This window comes from Leopardus geoffroyi, chromosome B1 (genome assembly GCF_018350155.1).
Source record: "Leopardus geoffroyi isolate Oge1 chromosome B1, O.geoffroyi_Oge1_pat1.0, whole genome shotgun sequence".
Taxonomy (NCBI): domain Eukaryota; kingdom Metazoa; phylum Chordata; class Mammalia; order Carnivora; family Felidae; genus Leopardus; species Leopardus geoffroyi.
Genome location: NC_059327.1, coordinates 112,650,300 through 112,664,444, shown reverse-complemented (window position 1 = coordinate 112,664,444; position 14,145 = coordinate 112,650,300).

The window sequence follows — 14,145 nt, the reverse complement described above, 5'->3', positions numbered from 1 at the left end:
TACAAAGGACAAAAAAATAGCCAAAATAATCCTCAAAAATAAAAAGAAATTTGAAGAGCTCACATTTCTCAATTTTATTTTTTTAAAGATTTTATTTTTAAGCAATCTCTACACCCATCGTGTGGCTTGAACTACAACCCTGAGATTAAGAGTCAGACGCTCTTCTTACTGAGCCAGCCAGCTGCCCCAGATTTCTCAATTTTAAAACTTAATACATAGCTACAGTATCAATACAATGTGGTACTGCCATAAAGATAGAAATATAGGTCAACAGAATAGAATTGACAGTCCAGAAATAAATCCTTACATTTATGGCCATTTGATTTTTGAGAAGGGTGCCAAGACACCTCAATGGGGAAAAAAACAGCCTTCTCAAAAAATGGTGTTGGGATACCTGGATATACATTAAAAAATGAAGTAGGACCCATTTCTTCCATCATATACAAAAATTAACTCAAAAAGCATCACAGACCTAAGCGCTAAAACTACAAAACTGCTAGAAGAACACATAGGAGTAAATCTTTGTGATTTTGGATTGGCAATGATTTCTTAGATATGACACCAAAAGCACAAGTAATAAAAGAAAAAATAAACTGGACTGCATCAAAATTCAAAAATTTCTGCTGCAAATGATACCATCAAGAAAGTGAAAAGACAACTTACAGCATTAAGGAAGATATTTGCAAATTATATATCTGATTAGGGACTGGTATACAGAATGTATAAAGAACTCTTACAACTCAATAATAAAAAGACAAGTCACCCAATTAAAAATGGGCTAAAGATTTGAATAGACATTTCTCTAAAAATATACAGATATCCAATAAGCACATGAAAAGATACTCAACATCATATGCCACTAGTGAAATACAAATTAAAACCATGATGAGATACCACTTCACACCCACTAGGATGGCACTAATAAAAAAGACAGACAATAACAACTGTTGGCAAGTATATGGAGAAATTGGAACCTTCATACCTCACTAGTGGGAACATAAAATGTTGCAGCTGCTTTGGAAAGCAGTTTGGCAGTTCTTCCAAATATTAGACATAGAGTTATTATATGAGCCAGCAATTTTACTCCTAGGTATATATCCAAAAGAAATGAAAACATATGCCCACACAAACACTTGTACACAAATGTTGATAGTAGTAGTATTCATAATAGTCAAAATATGGAAACAACTGATATAAAATACAGTATATCCATGGGTTAAATGGTGATGGGATTAAGGAAGGCACTTGTTGCGATGAGCACCAAGCATTGTATGTAAGTGATAAATCACCGTATTGTACACCTGAAACTAATATAACACTGTATGTTAACTAACTGGAATTCAAATAAAAACTTTAAAAAATAACCCCCCCCCCAAAATAAAGAAGATAGAACATATCTTCTATTATGGATGAACTCCTAGCTAGGGCCAGGGCCAGGGCCAGGGCCAATGCACTAGGTCTCAACTTTATAAAGCATTGCACTACTAAATCTCCATTTTCTTTTTCACACCATCAGTGTTTTCTTCTCTAATGGGCTCTTCACATTAGCAGAGAAACATGCTAATATTTCCCAAAAAGTTAAAATACACACACACACACACACACACACACACACACACACACACACACTGGCCCCATTTCTCTTTCCAGATCTCTCCTATTTATTGCAAAATTTCTCTGAAGATTGTCTATGCTAGCTATTTTAGAGAAGTTAGCAGAAAGTATTGGATTTTAAATAGTTATGCCATAGACCTAGCAATTGTACTACTAGGGTCCCCTTTAGATAAATCCTTATACTTGTTCTCTTAGAGATATTTTATTGGTTCAACCAATATTATAGAACATTTCTTATGTCCAAGGTCTGTGCTAAAAACTGGCATGGCTTCTTTTATCAGAGAATAAAAGACAAAAACAAAACAGAGTTATGTAGGTTCATCTAAAATTTCTCCCTTGAGCCCATTCTAGTAGGGCTTTCCACTAAAACCGTGCTTGTTGAGGTCACCTTGCTAAATTCAAAAGTCAATTCTCAATTAAAACAATTCTATTCTACAGAAAGCAGAAATAATAGTGCCCATCCAGTAGACAGCTAATTTATATCTGGCTTAATCTGGAATTTTAGAACTTCTAGACAAATGAAATGGGCCATATTCTTCACTTAATTTCAGAAATACTATTTTCAACTGAGTTTTGATGTTTTACCAAAATAGTAGTGAGTCTGAAAAAAAAAAACAGTACTTAGTCTGAGTACAGATTTTTCTTTTGTTACTTTGTCAGACGAACTGAAGGAAATGGTGACATATTCTTATGATAGCTGAGAACCAGCTGTCTGAATAGAAGTCTACTCCAAAATTAGAACCATTATGCAAAGATGAGATTTTCCCAAATAAATAATTTTGCATCTATCTACTCTATACCTAGGCTAATTATTAAGGTCCCCAAATTACAGGATGTAGAACATAGCTCCAGCTGTTTCAGCCTGTAAAAGGTTTAAAGAAAATACTGGCAAGCTTCCTCCTCAGCCATGTCCTTTTAGGGAGGAAAAAAAACAAAACAAAACAAAAAACACCCAACTCTTGATAAAGCATTGTAAAATCTATAGTTTTAATCAATAGATCTTTGCAATTAATACTTTAAGATAAATTGCAGATGTATTATAATTGGAAGGATAGATGTCAACATTATAACGAATATTATCCCTGAGGGGTGCAACTGATTCCTATCTAAGGAATTAAAGGTCTAGGTCGAAGGATCAATAAAAACTCAAATAAATGTATGCTTTTCCTAAAAGATTTATCCACAACATAATAATAAAGAGAATATAAGCTCTGATTTTTTAGAAAAGTCTAAACATAAAGTTCATCAAGAAGAAAGCTATAAAAAATTGGACAAAATGTCTGGTAAACTAATAAATGCTTAATTTGGGGTAAGTAAAGCGCTATGCTTTTTTCCCTCCTTTTTAAGAAATATGAAGTGATAGAATATACTCTGGACCCAGTAGGATTAGTCAATGACTGTATATAAAGTATGATAGTTTAAACTTTTAAATCAAATATGCAGTCATAAAACAAGAGTAGAATGGATCAACATGAAATGTAGATTTAGAGCGGCTGGCCTTGATTCACAAAGCTGAGAAAAGTCTCAGTGCTCAACTGGTATCTGATCTATTCGTATTCACCAAATTCATGCTTCATGTAACTATGCCCCAGAATCTACCCTAAATTCAGGTTCTGTAGTACTTAGATTTTCTCACATGGATATTTTTATTTTCATATTTCATGTTGGTGTTGGGGAAGGGAAGGCCTTTATTTTGAGGCAATAAGGAATAAGAGTTTCAGGCATCAGTATGAACTCATGTTTAGCTTAATATAGATACAGATGGTTACAAATAAAGATATTTATAGATGTGTGTATATAGAAAAGTCAGTATATACACATTCTTTCTTTTACCTGTCAGCTGACAAAGACTAGAAGCAATGACAGCTCAGTGGTACTGAGCACCTTAGCATCCATATCTTGGTTTCTAATACTATTCTCTAATAAAAGAAACCAGGGCTTCTTGGAAAAATGGTTGATTTTAGGCCTAGGGCAGAAAATATACAAGATTAGCATGGAGAATCTTATAGTGCCAGCAAGTAAAGAAATGCTCAAAAACAAAACAAAAAACCTCACGGCGTGTGGGAATGTCAGAGGGACACAGGAGCCAAGTGGAAGGCCTCCCAATGGCTAAAGATGTACTAATTTGATAAATGAAGCCATAATGAATTATAACCGAAAGTATAAAAGTAATATCCACAAATCCACACTGATATGAATAACTGATTAAATAAATTGACAACGGGGGAAGAGTAACAAATCTCCTGTGCAGAAGCCAACATAATTGATGTGGATACTCTGCCCTCAGGGAAGTGGTGCATTGCTCCCCACCTCCTTAAATGCAGGTTATGCACAATGGCTTCCTTCCAAAGAGTACAGCAGGTTAAGGTAGAGAAAAGGCAACTTTAAGGGGCGAACTTGACAAACACTATCTCAGCCAGGTGTTCCCAGTCAACATCAGTGATAAGTCATACTGATAGTATGTACTCTTGGCATGATGTGATGAGACGGCACTTCACCTCTGTGGTCATCCTCCCCAAACCCATAATCCCAGGCTAATGAGAAAAACATCAAATTGTAATAGAAGGACATTCTACAAAATACCTGACCAGTACTCAAAACTGTCAAAAATAATGACAAAAAATGAATTTAAAAATTCAAAAACAATGAGAGTCTGAGAAATTGTTACAATCGAGAGGAGTCTGAGGACATACAACAACTAAATGTAATGTGGTATCCTGGATGGGATCATGGAACAGAAAAAGGGCATTGGATAAAAACTAAGGATATCTGAATAAAGTATGGAAGTTAGCTAATGAAAATAAAATTCTGTAATTATTTATGAAAACTGTGAGTGATTTCTTAATACCACCTTTGTTCTTGCTCCACTTCTTGGACTGTGATGAGTTGAAAGAGGATGGGCTTTGGCATCAGACCAGATCTGATCTCAGCTTCACCCCTGGATAGCTGTTGAATTCTGAACAAGTTACTTCTCACTAAGCCTATTTCCTCATTTTTAAAAAAGGTGCTAATATCTCTTCATAAGACTGTTGTAAGGATAAATGAGATAATGACACATAAGATACCTAGCAAAGTACTGGCACATAGCAGGAGCTCAATAAACACTAAAATTTGTCCCTTTTGCAAATTACAATATTTGGAAGTCAAAAAGGGCAGGTTCTGTATATTATGTAGGAAGGCTGAATGTTTACTTTGAGTCTCATGTTGCAGATTAATACTTTGCCATCTGACACTTAAGGGGTTGGTATCACTTGTCAGAAATTAAAATATTTTTGACGCAATATGCCTTTGATGAGGGATAAAGCCTGTATCAGCTGTTAGAACTTTTCATAAATCTTCTCCTTGTACTCATTCAGTATTTGCTTGAGATCTAATTATATCTTGCCTATTTGAAAAGTCCTTTCTGAACATCCCTTATTTTATTAAAAAGAGAGTAGGTAAAGAGAACAACCATTTAATTCACTATAACGGCTAATAAGAAAAGCAATAGACACAATGCACTTTAGTCATGAATTGTGCCTTAATAAAAGTGAGTTTTCTAACTGCAAAAAGGAAATTCAGTGACAGCGACCTAAGGCAGCCCAGGACCACATACTGTGCTGAAATACGGAAGCATAAGCCAAAAGCAAGAGTGCCTTCATCCTCTATTTGGATACCAAAAATAAACCATCAAACACAACTGATAGGAACCCAAACCTAATAACAATAATAAAGTTTTTCAAAGAAAGAAAAGAACTGTGATGGGGGGGGGGAAGACCTCAAAATGTGAATGGGAAAACAATGCAATTTCCAAAGTCATTTCCAGTTTTCTCACTTGCTGTGGGAAAAAAATAACCTCTTGACTACGTTAGTCCTCACATAGTAAGAATGAAGAGCAGCCTCTAGTGGCAGGTTAAGGATTTTACAAAGTGACCTTGCAGAAACCAAATATCTATTTCTTTTACTATTTGCTCCGAGCAGAAAATACATTTCATCCAAGGAACCTGTGGGAGTTCAGAGCCAAAGTTTGTTAAGCTGCTTTAGGAATTATCTAAGGCAGTATTTTATTGTAAGGAATGAAACCACGGACAAAAACCTGAACGAAGACAGAGAGGTTTGATGAACTGCAGTCCAGTTCTCACTTAGCCTTCTCTCTCCACGTCAGGAGTGACCCCAAACAGAAATACTCTCAGAGGAAAAGAGAAGTATGTCTTCCACCTGAGAAACAAATCTCATGTCATCTTCTCAAAGGGGACCCCTCTCTCCAACAGTGCAAGAGAAAGGCTGGGAATGGGCCAAATAAATGTTTTCTTCCCTGCACCTCTCTGTCCTTGGAACTCGAATCTACTCATCCAAGCCTTGGTTTCTCACCACTTCTAAAGTTAAAAAATAAACGAACGAATAAACTGTACTTCCTCATCAGTTACTGCTACAAAGACACTGATATTACCTTTGGAGGAAATACTACCTTTGGAGTGATGCTGGGATGTGAGGTTTTGCCCGTGTGGCTAGCTTTACTGCTTTGGGGTTAACAACGCTCAACACCGCGCACTGTCTACAGGAACCGTCAGAAACCCTGCGAACATCCAGGGGTAGGCATTTTTTAAATTCCCACGAAAGACATCGCCAGGGAATTGGGAAAATCACCGAGAGCCGTTAACACAAACTGGGGGCTGCGAGGAAGACACAAGTCGCTCCCCGAGAGAGGCCACGCACGGAGCTTCACATCTCATCGCCTCTCCGGACTGTCATCAGGCTCCACTTCTGGGAACGTGGGGAGCCTCGCACGTCTTCCCGGCGTGTGACTCGACCTCCTTGGTCTCAGCGGCCTCAGATGACTGCCTTCGTTCGCTCCCTCCTCCGCCCGGCCCCGCTGGGGTCGCGACGCGCCAGCAGGGCCGCGCCTGCGAGGTCCGGCCCCAGCGCGGGCCCCGCGCCTCTGCCTGCCCGCGCCCGGCAGGCTGCAGCCGCCTCCACCGGCCCCGTTCCTCGAGGCGGGCCTCTGCCGCGGGACTGCGGGCCTCCGGCTTCCGGCCCCGCTTCTCCGGGCCAGAGCGCCGCTCCACCTGGCAACCGGGAGCGAGAGGTGCGCGCCGAGGCCCAGAGCACGAGGACGAAGCTCCAGGTTTCTCAAAATAAAAGGCCCGCTTGGTCGTGGAAAGGAAGAAGGAAGCTTCGGGAAAGACGCAGAGGTGACCGAAACCCCGGCCGGGACCGAACTGGACTTCCCGGACCGGAATCCCCGCCTCGCCCACGAGGCGAGCGGCGGAGGGGGGCGGGGGAGGGGGGGGGCCCGCAGGCGCGCGCCAGGTGTTCGGGGCGGGGCTTCTGCTCTCGGCGGGCCCGGGACCCCGAGGAAGGGGAAGGGGAAGTGGAAGGGGCGGCCCGGTGCTGCGTGAGGCGAGGGTTGCACTCTGCCTGCACTTAGTCACGGCCCCGTGGAAATACTGCTAATTGTTCCTTCACTTGAGAAAGGGGAGTGGAGACAAAATGTTCTAAACCTTGGCAGGCCCCTAACTCCCATGAGTTCCTCCTGAAATTACTTCAAGGGAGAGTGAATCAGAAAACAATATTACCTTCTTTCCTATAGTTAATATAATCATTTAATTTTTTTAGAATTGCTCTGCTTGCCTCTCACAGGTACTTTCAAGTAAATTAATCTAGAGTATATTTTATTATCTTTTATTTATTAAAAATTGCTACCTCCTCATAGGAGTGCTGCAATGCTGAATTCGTATTTGCTAAGCACTTGAAAGATGAAAACTACATAAAACTTGATGGAGTTACTCTTGCTGATACAGAAAAAAAGATAATAACTTGGTGGGATTGGTAACCCATGCCATCTGCTATCTTACCCGAAATTACATTGTGAAAAGGCTTTGCAAAGGCAAAGTGGTCCAGTACAGAAATAATTATCCAGGTAACTCAAATTCCCCAGCAGATGGAATCCTGCTTTTGAAGAAAAAAGTGAGTCTTGACTGATTTCGTTTGTTTTGTTCGATCATTATTGTTACATTTAAATGAATCAGTTGTATAAATATAGTCACTTTTGGACACCTTCTCTATTTTAATTCCTCCTTCCTGAAAGCAAGGTCTGCATTAACAGATTGGGAGTTAAAGAATGTTTTTCCGTTCATAGCGGCGCAGCTAACTTACTTTATATTCAGGTACTGTAATGAAAATTTAAATGACACTCCAAAAAATTTCAAATATTTTAATATCTGTATCATTACTTACACAGCATATCTGACTAGTGGAGAGAAATAAGGTTAATAGTGTATTACTTTTCTGAGGTATACGACAACCAGAGCAAAGATAAGCATTGTATCTAGACTTAGATTTCCAGTTAAACTTATTTCCACCAGGACCAACTTTTAATTATTAGGACAACTGCTTTAATTCCCCCTCTTTACTTTGCTAATGCCAACAGGGCCATAGCCATCAAATAACATGGTACCAAATGTGTTTCAAAAGTAATCTGAAGAGTTTTAGAAGAAAATTGTTTTTTTCAATGCACGGTTTTTTTAATATCATGTTCTAAAATATCCAGCCAGCAGCTCCAATCAATCGTTATAAAACTTCCTTATATTCAAGCACAGAAAACATGAAAATTTAATATCACAAAAGAAGGCCAGACCACTATCATCAACCTAATAGTCATCATCATTTATATCATTTATTAAATTACACGGAGCAGCAGTGCCAAAAAGCGAAGTAATATTGTGAATTCACTAGAGGGAGCAATTCTTTTTAGTAAATTAGTATTACTTAGCTCTATATAGTCAGTGGTCCTAGAGTGGATCTGGATACTCAACATAACTTGAGAATAAAAATAGGCTGAATTCAGGAGAGAGATCTCAGTAAAGACGTACTGTCATTTCAAGGGTTATTTGGAAGTTTTCTTCAAACATCTGAGAAGAAAAGAGAATTTGGAAACAGACTAAGTCCAAGGTAGTAATACTGAAGCTGAACATCTATCAGCACCCCCATTCTGTTTTAATTTTCACACATTTATACTTTTAGACAAGAAATTACTGCCTACTAAATTGGCACAGTATCTTATCCATTATCACCAATCACAGTTTAAGAGCTGGTTTCCAAGTGTCTGGTATAAATGCAAATAAACTCCAGAGTCCATGAAATAAAGCTAACTTATTCTAGTTAGCAACACAAGTGACAGACGTTTAGACCAATTCACACTTCTGCTACACATTTCTATAGTTTGGCTATTTGTGACTTAACCTCAATTCATTTAGATTTGCTTCCTATTTGCTATATTTAATACTTTGGATTTTAGCCAGAAAAGCATCTTCAAGCAACAATTAATGTGGAATTAACAAATAGTATTTATACAATTGTGCCTAAGTGTTTTCGTCTTGATTGCCTATTAAATGTTGATTTTTAATGATATAGATTTGCCCTTGAAGATAAAATAAACTTTACTGTTATCATTGAATTCTGTATTTTAATAATATCAAAGATGCTATATTCTTAAAATGTAGTTTTATTTTATTTTTGAAATATTTCATTCAATACTATTTAGTGAATTTCTACCTGGTACTGAATACTGTTAGGATTGGGGATACAAACGTAAATAAGAATAAGATCCAAGTTAGCTCACAAATACTGATCCTTTTAAAATAAAAATTTCCACAATAATTTAATTATATTTATGTTTCAAATGAAAACTATGTATTTAAAAAGCTAAAGTCTTTTACTGAAAGGAGTGGCATGTCTTCCTTTTTTTTTTTTTTTTTTTTTTTTCTTTTTAAATCTCTGGAAAACCATCATAGGAGCTCAAAGTTTAAAGAAAAGTTTTAGAGTCTTCCAACACGTAAGGCATGTTTAGAATATAAATTGTCAACTCTGGCAGCTCCAAGTCAAGTATTTATTTGTATACTATTATTTGTATGCAGTAAATACTATTTATTTGTATGCAGATGGGCCAGATGTTCCAAACTGTATTCCCTGAACTCTTTTCCTTAAAACACTTCTCCCGGGGCGCCTGGGTGGCTCAGTCGGTTAAGCGGCCGACTTCAGCTCAGGTCACGATCTCGCGGTCTGTGAGTTCGAGCCCTGCACCCTGCATCGGGCTCTGGGCTGATGGCTCAGAGCCTGGAGCCTGCTTCCGATTCTGTGTCTCCCTCTCTCTCTGCCCCTCCCCCGTTCATGCTCTGTCTCTCTCTGTCTCAAAAATAAATAAAACGTTAAAAAAAAAATTAAAAAAAGAAAAAAAATAAAATAAATAAATAAAACACTTCTCCCCAAAAATGCCATCCTAATACTTGTGCTGTTGAGTTGATGATTTTGATCTAATACTTGTGCTGTTGAGTTGATGATTTTGATCTTGTCTCTACTTAAGAATAAAGAAAAAGGATAGGTGATGAGTGAATTCCTGGTAATGATCAGTGTTTTCCACACTGAATCTCTCTTTCCCACTGCACCATCTAAAATAGTGTGTTTCTACAGTGTTATAATGTACTGGTTAACCATAGGCTTTTATGAACTATAATAATGTGTCAAAGTATGTATGAAATTATATTCTAAAATATGAAGGTGTACTGATGGCATCATTTCAAATATTATCATGCAATAAATGAAAGTGTAAATATCAGAGTCACTAAGGAAGAATGATAATTGAAATAGATTATGGCTAAGGATGACACAAGTTGAGCATGGATTAATTTTTTTTGAGGTCAAACACTGTGAAAAATTCACATTAAGCTATGACTTAAAGAACAGGAATATTGAACTTTCATAAATATTCTATATCCCAATAGCAATGAGATATTTTGTTATTGGCATATAATTTATAGAGAGCTGAGAAAATAGGAATCCATTCATTCTACATTTTAGAATTAATTTCATCAAAAATAAGTGAAATTAATTTTCTTTTTAAAGTTATATGAGGTTAGCTCCCATTATAGAAAATAAGAAAATATCAATAAAAAATTATACTCCATATTCTGAGACATTCTGACCAAGCCATAATGTCCTTAAAACTAAACCTTCAACATAGTTTAACAGTGGCTTTAGAAATAAAAAGCCATCAGCCTTTCTGAGAGTGAAACCAAATACATTAAACTTTCAGAATTTTAAATATTTAATATTGACACATATAAATAGCCATCCAATATTAAAAGTGGATACTCCTATCATTACCGGAAATATACTTTCTTATAACTTTTCCAGATTCTAAACCCAGACCAATTCAGTTTTTCAGGAAACTGAATTTAATTACAGCATGTGTTGAAAATGAGTGTTCTCCCTTCTCCTTAATAATAATTAAGATTACTTCATTTTACCAATGCAAGGAAAACAAATTTATACCTATTTGGAAAGAGTTGGCCCTTTGCTTTTTGTATATTTTCAGTTGATAAATGTTAATCCCAGAGAATCCCCGGGACTGGTGAAGACTCATAGACTGGGGACATATTTTGTAAGAAGTGAAAAAAGCAGTCATTCCCCCTCAGTTATAAAGTGAAGAACTTAATAACTTTAAACTACAATCTAAAACTCTTGGCATATTAACTAACATTTTGAAAGGCAAGTATTCATGTGTGAATGTTGATGTATTTATGACTACTTTGCCTTATATATTTTTCTGTTTAATCTAACTGGTACCATAATATGAAAATAATGATGGTAGAAAAATAACTTAGGAGGCTTAGCCTGGGAGAACAATGATAAGAAAAGACTTTGAACATAAGATTTTTCTAAGACAGCAACTTACAAATGGGCTTTTACATTCTTGGGAAAGAGCTCAGAACACTGAGTCTGTGTAACATAAAAAAAAAAAAAGTTTATTTCAGACTTAAGGTTGGCATTTTAATATACATTATTCTAGTAGAAATGTGGTTACTGTGTTAATACATTTGAGAAATGAAACTGTGCTTTAAGAATATTTCACCATTATGAGAATCTTCATCTTCAAAGCACAATAGATAAATCAATGTTTGTATAACATTCTTATATGTTGTTCATAAGTATCAATCCCAATTTGTAGATGGTAAAACTGAGAAAGACTTCTTTCATAACTTCAGAGATAATTGGTAAAATATTATGGTTTTGTTTTCCACATTTCTATTCAAAAATATTATTACATTAGACACAATTATCTAGTTAGTAAAGTATTACAGACATATTGTTTTTATAATTGTGAATATTATCATAGCAATAATTCCTAAGATATTTTTAAGGATGAGGACACTAGCTCATCTTCTGTGTAATTGTATTTTTATTTTTCAAGAAAAAATAATAATATAGCTCTGTGAGTATTACATTAAGAATTAAGAAACCTCGGGCATTGAGGAGGGCACTCTTTGGGATGAGCACTGGGTGTTGTATGTAAGCAATGAACCACGGGAATCTACCCCAAAAACCAAGAGCACACTTTACACACTGTATGTTGGCCAATTTGACAATAAATTATGGTAAAAAAAAAAGAATTAAGAAATCTCCATTTTTTTCCCCCAACTCTGTCATCAGCAATTATAAGACTTTGTTTAGCTGATTAAAAGCTTAACCCTTACATGTATGGCATGTAATGGACCCTCTAGGTGAATCTCAAACAACACACAATGAAATGACTCCCAATGGAGAAAATGATTTATGCTTATCTAATTCTTTTTATTTTATGATATGCAAGTTGACTTTAAATCTTATAAATCATTCTAATCTCATTTAAAATGAGGCCAAAGCTGGATCTGAACTTTTTTTTTAAAATTTATTCATTCTGAGAGAGACAGAGACAGTGTGAGCAGGGGAGAGGCAGAGAGAGAGAGAGAGAGGGAGAATCCCAAGCAGGCCCCACACGATCAGCACAGAGCCCGATTAGGGGTCCGAACTAATGAAACCATGAGATCATGACCTGAGCCCAAGCCAAAAGTTGCTTAACCAACCGAGCCACCTAGGCGCCCCTGGATCTGAACCTTAGTTTCAGATAATAAATCTATACCAGAGAAGTCTTTTTTTTTTTTTTTTAATCTTCACACAAAATAAGGAGAACAAGAGGTATCTTTACTCTTACACTGTCTTTCTGCTTTGTTTCTAGATGGTCATGTAATTGGGAAAACACTAATTACTTTTCACGGATCTGCAACATGCCCACTGTGTCATCTGTGACAAAACTTCTGTAAGACTTTGGAGGTTCATGTAAGGGAATTACTAAAAATCTGTTATTTATTGCAGGTAACTGAACAAATGTATTTTAGATAAGGTAGGAAAGCAGCCTTCGAACCATTTTGCAAAGTTTATCCAACATTTTAGCCCAGGATTTTTCTGTACTGCATTTTTCTATAGGTGATAATCTAGCCTGTGTTTCACCTCTTCCAATGAGGAAATCATTATTTTTTTTAGAGAATTAGAAGCACCAAAAAAATGCTTTCATATGCTATTTAAAATCTACTGTTCTAGAGGAGCCTGGGTAGCTCAGTCGGTTAAGCATCCGACTCTGGATTTCAGCTCAGGTCGTGATCTCATCGTTCATGAGATTGAGCCCTGAGTCGGACTCCATGCTGTCAGAGTGAAGCATGCTTGGGATTCTCTCTGCCTCTCCTATGCTCATGCTCTCTCTCTAAATAGATAAATGAACATTTATAAATAAATAATTAATTAAATAAATAAAATCTACCATTTTATAATTATTAGCCTTTTGTTCCCTTTCTCCCCTTTGAAGAAACACAGTCTATGCAAGATATATCTATTACATGTTTCCCATGCTACTGCTTTAAACACATGTACAGATGCTGTGTCACGTCTAAGTCTATTCAAGGTATCACCAGTTGTTCTCAGATCCTCTTTATGTTATATTTTGTTGTTTGCACTATCCTGATAGTCCGTTAGTACTCTCAGGGACTTTCGCAATGTCTTTCAAGGTATGTGACTCAGACTATATACAGTATTATAAATGAATACAAGTCTAGAAATGGACTATTACCATGGTTGGTATGGAAACTTTATTTCATTGATGAGGTCAAAAAACACGTAACATTTTTAAGCAGTCATTTCATATTACTGTCTCAAAACAAGGTTGTAGTTCACTGCATTAGTTATCTGTTGCCACATAAAAATTACCTCAAAACTTAGTGGCTGAATGGGGCCCCTGGCTGGCTCAGTTGGTGGAGCATACAACTCTCGATCTCAGGGTTGAAAGTTTAAGCCCCATTTTGAGTGTTGTAAGATTATTTAAAAATAAAACCTTAAAAAAAAAAAAAACAACTTAGTGGCCGAAGATAACAACATTTATTATCTTAATTTCTGTGGCTCAGGAGTTTGAGAGTAGCTTAACTGGTAGTTTTGGTGCAATGTCTCTCATGAGATTACAGTTAAAAATCTCAGGTAGGACTAAAATCCTCTGAAAATTTGGATGGGGCTGGAGGATCTGCTTGTGAGATGGCTCGCTTATATGGCAGTGCAGTTCACGAGGGCTCAGTTCCTTACCACATGGAGCTATCTGTCCTTAGGGTCAGATGCTTGAGGGTCCTCATGACATGATATGACATGATATCTGACTTCCCCAGAGTGGGTGATCCAAGAGAGAGCAAGGCAGAA